Here is an 8,204-nt window from a genome sequence, read left to right as displayed (position 1 = left end):
ACATGTCAAAACGCTCGTAAACACATAACACGTAGCACTTAGCATGCTCGACTAGATGCAAAAGCCTAATAAAGCAATTTAACATGTAACAGCGAAAGCAAGCAACTAAGGGGAAGGGGAAATGGACCAGATGCTCTACGAGCCCTATCTATTACAAGCCAAGAGGTGTACACATACCCCATAAAAGCATAAAGGGGAAGGGAAAATGGACCAAAGGCTCTCCGAGCCCTATCTATTACAAGCCAAGAGGTGTACACATACCCCATAAAAGCATAAAGGGGAAGGGAAAATGGACCAGAGGCTCTCCGAGCCCTATCTTAAATAAAGTAAAAGCCAGTAAATGCATGCAAGGAGATAAGGAAAGCGGAGTAGGCATGCAATTTCACATAACACGTAGGAGCACATAGGGTCAAACGAAGTGCAAAATGAGGGATAGAGTGTACCTCCCTTGAAGTGACGCCCTAACGTAGTGAAATTACTAACTTACCCTCCAAAACAATAAAAAGGGTCAAGATACCTCAAATAGTAGAATATAACAAAAAGACAGCTTAAGCTAAGACCATCAAAACAAAAGGTTAAGGCACCACTTTAATGATAAAATATAAATAATCCAAATGGCATTCATCAAAACATCAAAAATTTCCTCCATCACAACTTAAATGTAGTCAAAAGTACTTTAAAGATCAAGGAGAAGGCATGGCCTATTCGATTTCCAAGTGAAGCATCTATTAAGGACTCAAACATATCCCTTACCCAAACATTCGAGTCAATCGAACATTTAAGAACTTTAAAGGTCCAAAACAAAACACGGGTCAAGCAATCCAACACATAAACATGGAATTGAACAATTAGAAGCACTTAAATGCCTAAGATCAAATACGGGTCAATGAGTGGTTTCACTTGCATTTTAGAATCCAAAAGCAACCATCAATCAATCAAACCAAAACCAACTAAAACGTTTTAAGAGCTTTAAAGGTCCAAAAGCAAGACAAAGTCAAGTAATCAACTTATTTTAGGGAGATTAAGGGAAATAAGCAATCACGAGTTCATTTAGGCACAAGGTTCACCAATCCATGCATTAAGCATCACCTTAGCAAAACATGGTAACCAATGAAAGCAAACAAGCAATGGAATTAAAACATTAATGCTACCAAATACTCAAATGTGAACACTAACCAAGCATTCAAACTCAATCAAATATTTTTAGAACTTCAAAGGTTCGAAGGCAAAGAAAAGGTGGAGGAATGGTTCAAATACAAACATTTTAGGGCCTAATTGCAAGAAATGGAACCTAATTGGGTCTTTATAGCATTGCTGAAAAAATTACAGGGACCCAATTGATTAATTTTCTAATTGTTTGGGCCGTAGTGAATCTAGGAAGACTTGAGGGGTGGATTTTGCAATTTTGGAAAACATTTTCATGCAAATGCATGCAATCTCACGAAGAAATACATCTCTGCAATGTTTCTGCTATTCTTTCACCAACCGAAACCCAAATCCCAAACATACCATTTGCTATTCAGGAGCAGCAATTTAAATACAAATTCACAACTTTTAAGCTAGATAACCAATTACATTATTGTCATCATCCAAACATGCAAAAACTTAGGAAAGATCTCATGCAAAAATCTGGAAAAGAAGAAGAGAAAAACAAGCATGAAACTACTGCAAGCTTCTCGGCTTCACCTTCCAAGACCCAATTCAGATTCAAACCTATACCTTAACCAAAGTTTCCTTGATCTAATATCTGAACTTTGAAATAAACAAACAAATCATGGACAATCAATCAAGCAAAGACATAGGGAGGAGTTCAAAAGTAGAAAAAGCTGATGCAAAATTTCTGGAACCAAAACTCAAACACAGTTTTTCTTTGAAGGGACGGACACTGCTGCAATTTTTCTATAAATTTCAGCTTTTCTTGCAATCACATTCGTGCCATTTTCTTATTCAGTTTAGGAGTGTTCAGGCAAACAAACCAAAAAGAAACGAGATGGAATCGTTATCTAAACAAAACCACAACTGGAAGGCCGAAAGGGCAGGACAAAACTCAAGAACAAAACCTTAAAAAAAATCTGTTCGGTAATCTGAAGTCATTTTTCCGGCAGACATTTGGACATAACTTAGATACCCCTCAAACCCAAATGCCCAGATTCAAAACCAAATTTCCACTTCTGTTATCCAACACAAAATTCAGCATGAAACTGAAATGCAAAACTCAGCTAGCCATTAAAAAAGAAGAAAATGCAGGCATTGGATGTTTCATTCATCAAAAGCTCGCTGCAATTCCAGGTTTAATTCTTTAGCTTAGCTGTGTTTAATCTCATGCAAAAAAATTCATCCCAACGCAGTTATCATGCTACCAAACATCCAGCTTAGACCTTAAGCCGGCAAACACAACATTTAACACTACAGCATGCAAAAATTAGTCCCAGAAAGGCCATTCTTTAGCTCTTAAGTGGAGGCCCATCCAGATGACCAACAAACATCATTGGATTCCCCCACCTTGCTAGCGATCCAAGTTTCTGCAGCTAAAAATCTAACCAAACCATCTTCGTACACGATTCTCCCCCCCCCCTTTTACAATCAGATTAGATTAAGGAAAACAGGTTCTAGGATAACCCATTCCAGATTCATAAAACGAAGGCAGAAATCTTCTACGTGTGGATTCTAAATAAGCTTGCAGTTCATTTAATTAAAACAGATGCATCATGGCCGGCAGACTCATTGAACTTGGAATGAAGAAAAAGAGGAAGCATATTGAAAGTTACCTTGAGAGTCTCAGCTTGAAGAAACGGAAGACCTGTCGGCTTAGAAAAATACCGTTTCTCACGGAAATAAAAACCCTGCGAAATCCGGAGCTTTCTGGTTCTTCCCGTAGCTTCCTTCGCACAAATTTGGTTCTTGAATTATCGTGGCTACTAGCAAGTTTAGGAGCAATATGAAAAAGCCAACAGAAACTCAAAGTTTGGATCTTTATCCGTACTTCTGGAAGCTGAAACGGAGGTTGTCTCCCTTTACTCTCGATTTTCTCACAATTTTCTCTTCCTTCCTTAAGATTTCTCAGCCATCACTCTCAGACCTTTCCTTCGAGCTCCCTCACTCTTGCTCTTTTTTTTAGCTTTTTTTGGTTCTCCGCCGCCTCCAAAACCTCAGTCTTTCTTGCTCTCAATTTTTCTTTTAGCCGTCAGCCCAAAAACCCTCTTTTCCTTTCTAGCTTTCAGCCCTTCCTTTTCTTGCGGCTGCTACTTCTTTTTCTATTTATCTTACCTCTCAAACCCCTAAACCCTTGCTTGTAAGGTGAGGATGAGGGGCAAGGACAGGCCCCCTCATCCAGCCCTCCAAAGGGCAAGCCTGGCCGTCCTTGCACGCTGCAAAAAATTAATAACAAAGTTTATGATAACAGAAATTGAACAGCAAATTACAACTTCCATTTTTAATCCATTTTCTTTTTTCTTTTCTTTCTTTTCTTTTCTTAAATAAACATAACAATAAAAGAAATAACAATAAAATGCCACCAAAAACACAAATGCTTGTAATCTGAAACAATAATATATTTTTTCTTTTTCTTTGAAAAACAATTAAAATGTATCAAAAAGCAAATAATGCCTATTACACTAAAAACTTTTCCTTCAAATTTCAAACTTTTCACTTTTTTCAAAACAGGCCAGTATGCATTAAACCATTTTTCCCATTTCTTTTTCCCCTTTTTTTTTTTATTTTCACTTTTCTCTTTTCTTTCCTTTTTTTTTTTCCTCTAAAATAAATCTACGCTAAAACTTATAAATTAAAAACTACAAAAACAACTAAAAACTAAAAAGGGAAATAAAATAAAACCTAAAAAAGCTAAAATGCAAAAACCGTCTAAACAAAAATCAACCGATTATCACTAAAACCACACATACAACATTAATTCAAAAATTTGGTGTCTACAGTTTGCCCCTCTTTGTCTGAGTTTTGAAAAAACTTGAGACAAAGAAGTGGACACCAAATACTTACCTGTGCTATTTGGCTGCAAAGAGGATTTCGATGAACAAGAATTCTAATACGGGACTGACCCGAACCAGAATTGAAAACGGGACTGACCCGAACAGAATTTAAACGGGACTGACCCGAACAGAAATTAAACGGGGCTGACCCGAACAGAAATTTAAACGGGACTGACCCGAACAGAAATTTAAACGGGACTGACCCGAACAGAATTTAAACGGGACTGACCCGAACAGAATTTAAACGGGGCTGACCCGAACAGGAATTTAAACGGGACTGACCCGAACAGGAATTTAAACGGGACTGACCCGAACAGAATTTAAACGGGACTGACCCGAACAGAAATTTAAACGGGACTGACCCGAATAGGAATTTAAACGGGACTGACCCGAATCAGGAATTTAAACGGGACTGACCCGAATAGGAATTTAAACGGGACTGACCCGAACAGGAATTTAAACGGGACTGACCCGAACAGAAATTTAAACGGGACTGACCCGAACAGAAATTTAAACGGGACTGACCCGAACAGAATTTAAACGGGACTGACCCGAACAGAATTTAAACGGGACTGACCCGAACAGGAATTTAAACGGGACTGACCCGAACAGGAATTTAAACGGGACTGACCCGAACAGGAATTTAAACGGGACTGACCCGAACAGGAATTTAAACGGGACTGACCCGAACAAAATTTAAACGGGACTGACCCGAATAGGAATTTAAACGGGACTGACCCGAATCAGGAATTTAAACGGGACTGACCCGAACAGAATTTAAACGGGACTGACCCGAACAGAATTTAAACGGGACTGACCCGAACAGGAATTTAAACGGGACTTCACTGGGGAAGTTTGAGACAATGAATTGAATTTTTACCTGAGAGTAGTTCAAATTTTTGTACTTAGAGGGAGATTGGATCTCTGTAGTTGAAGCGATGGCTGGTGTTGGTCCTTATAATCCAACTTTGCAAATAACATTGCTTTGGGTTTGAAAAAGAGAATGATCGCTGTCATTTGTGAACGCAGTGTTCCTGCAAGAAAAGAATAAATAATGGACTTGCCACCATTATTTGATCCGGTTTGCCTTGAGAATCGTGTAAACATGAGTCTTGTACTATTTTTGCCTCTGTTCTGCGGCATCCGTCTTGGTCGAACTTGTGACTTTACAAATTCTGAGACTGATCAAATACGGATTTACCACGTCACCCAGTCCAGGTGGCAGCTTTGTTGCATGTCACGCACTATAACTGATGATTGAATCCCTTATCTTTGCACAATCATTAGGGTTTATCACTCATTTGAATTCAATGGTAAAAGAATGATGCGTGGAAATTCATCATATAACAATCAATGTATATGCAAGATTATTTCCTACGTCAGTCACAAATGAGCATGCAAAAGAATGTAGACAGTCATAAGCAGTCATACACAAATAATGGAGAACAATCAAAAAGGTTCGTAAAGATACATTTTGCAAAAGAATATTTGTAAAGAACAATACAAATTTAGCCAACGAATATCATATTCAAGACTTTGGATATTTTGCTTCGGAATCCGATACTGACGAAAGTATCACAAACATGAGGAAAAATCCCAAACGAACCAGGTCACTAGCTGTTCCTTCTCGCGCTCGTCCGTTGTGAAAAACCCGCCTTGGCGCCCTTTCGGGTTTTCACCAAGGTTGCCCCTACCCTTTTTGTTTTTGATTTTTCTTTCTTCTTTCTTCTTTTCTTTTTGTTTTTGTTTTCTTTTCCTTTTTCCTTTTTTTTTTTTTTTTTTTTTTTTTTATTTTACAAGGCGCCCTTTCGGGTTTTCGCCTAAAGAACAAAGAAACATCTCGACCATAATCGACTCAGAAATATGAGTTAAAGGTTTCAGGCATCAGTAAAATGCACTTCCTTTGTAGATTAGGCGAAGGCATTACGGACATCACTTGCCAGTCGATTATCAAATTTTGCTAATAGAAATGCAACAAATGACGGAAGCCAGGACTTTGGGCTTTGTAATGAGGTCAGGTGGGGTGTTTTTCCAGAAAGGTTAAGGCTTGAAAGCAAATTCGATGTCAGGGGTAAAATAAACTGAGATTGCTCTATTCTGAAATCGTTTCCGATTTTGAACGAAACCAGGGAAAATTTGCCCCAGTTTGATCGGATTTTCACTCTTTGCATTTTCTTCATTGCACTTCCCTCACTTTTGCATTTCTCTTTGAAAACTAAATTTGCCCCAGTGTAAGGGTTCTTTCTTCTCTTTTTTTTTTTTTTTTTTTTTTTCTTCTCTCTTTCAAAATTAAAATTTTGCCCCAGTGTGGGGTTTGCAATTCTCAGGGGTTATCAAACGAAAATTTTGTCAATTCTGATGGCTCAAAGAGGACAAGTAGGGATAAAATATTTTTAGTGTAAAAGAAGATGGCCTGACTTGCGTTTCGCCATTTGCATGAATTCCTGAAGAAAAATTTGCATCATCAAATGAAAAACTTTTTGCACATATCTGAGTTGATGGGTTGAGGGAATGCTCGTCCATCCATTTCTGCTAGAATAAGGGCTCCGCCAGGTAATACCTTTTGGACAATGAACGGCCCTTGCCAGTTTGGAGCGAATTTGCCTTTAGCTTCATCTTGCATTGACAAAATCCGCTTCAGCACCTTATCACCTTCTTCAAATGCACGCCGATGGACCTTTTTGTTGTAAGCCCGGGCCACACGCTTCTGATAACACTGACCATGACAAATAGCATTGAATCGCCTTTCATCGATCGACGTCAATTGTTCATGGCGCTGCTTTATCCAATCAGCCTCTTCTAACTTAGCTTCCATGAGGATTCGCAACGAAGGAATCTCAACTTCGGCTGGTAATACAGCTTCCATTCCATACATCAGTGAATATGGCGTTGCCCCAGTCGACGTCCGGATAGAAGTCCGATACGCCATCAATGCATAAGGCAACTTTTCATGCCAATCGCGATGCCTTTCAGTCATTTTGCGGATAATCTTTTTCAAATTCTTGTTCGCGGCTTCCACGGCTCCGTTCATCTGAGGCCTATAAATGGCGGAGTTGCGGTGTCTGATCTTGAATTGCTCGCACAGTCCATCCACCATGTCATTGTTCAGATTTTTGGCATTGTCAGTGATAAGCGTTTCAGGCACCCCAAATCGGCAGATGATGTGATCTCTCAGGAAATTGGCCACTACCTTCTTCGTCACATGTTTGAATGACTCCGCTTCAACCCACTTGGTAAAGTACTCAATCGCCACCAATATAAATCGATGTCCATTTGAAGCAGGAGGATCGATTGTACCAATCACGTCCATACCCCACATTGAACAGGGCCACGGGGCAGTCATGCTATGCAACTCAGTGGGTGGAGCGCGTATGATGTCACCATGCATTTGGCATTTTATACATCTCCGGACAAAGTCTATACAATCATGCTCCATAGTAAGCCAGAAGTATCCGGTTCTCATGATTTTCTTTGCTAGCAAATGGCCATTCATGTGAGGTCCACAAACGCCACTATGCACTTCTTTCATCATATATTGAGCTTCATCTTCATCAACGCACCTTAAGAGGTTCAAATCAGAGGTTCTTTTGTACAACACTTCACCATTTAAGAAAAATTTGGAAGCCATTCTACGCAGAAAACTCTTGTCTTTTGTACCAGCATGGAGAGGATAAGACCCAGTTTTGAGGAACTCCTTAATATCATTGAACCAAGGAATACTGTCAGAAGACTTGTCTACAGCCCAACAGTGGGCTGGCTTGTCTTGAAACTGAATCTGAATCGGTTCAATCTTCAACTCATCTGGATACTGAATCATAGAGGCTAAGGTGGCCAAAGCATCGGCAAACGCGTTTCGGGCTCGCGGGAGATGTCTGAACTCCAAATGTAGGAATTGCTTGGCCAGAGTGAGCAAACTACAATGGTAGGGCAGAATTTTTGAATCTTTGGTTATCCACTGCTTCAAGGTTTGGTGCACGAGTAAGTCTGAATCACTGAAAGCTACCAACTCTTTGATTTCCATTTCCAAAGCCATTTTGAGACCAAAAATGCAAGCTTCATACTCAGCCATGTTGTTTGTGCAAGGAAATTGCAATTTGGCAGCGGCAGGGTAGTGCTTCCCTTCGGGCGACACCAGAACAGCTCCAATTCCAGCTCCGAGCGAATTTGAAGCTCCGTCGAAGAAAAGCCTCCATTCAGGGCTCTGCTCACTTATATCGT

The sequence above is a fragment of the Coffea arabica genome, chromosome 2e (assembly GCF_036785885.1).
Source record: "Coffea arabica cultivar ET-39 chromosome 2e, Coffea Arabica ET-39 HiFi, whole genome shotgun sequence".
Classification (NCBI taxonomy): domain Eukaryota; kingdom Viridiplantae; phylum Streptophyta; class Magnoliopsida; order Gentianales; family Rubiaceae; genus Coffea; species Coffea arabica.
This window is presented reverse-complemented; position numbering follows the sequence as displayed.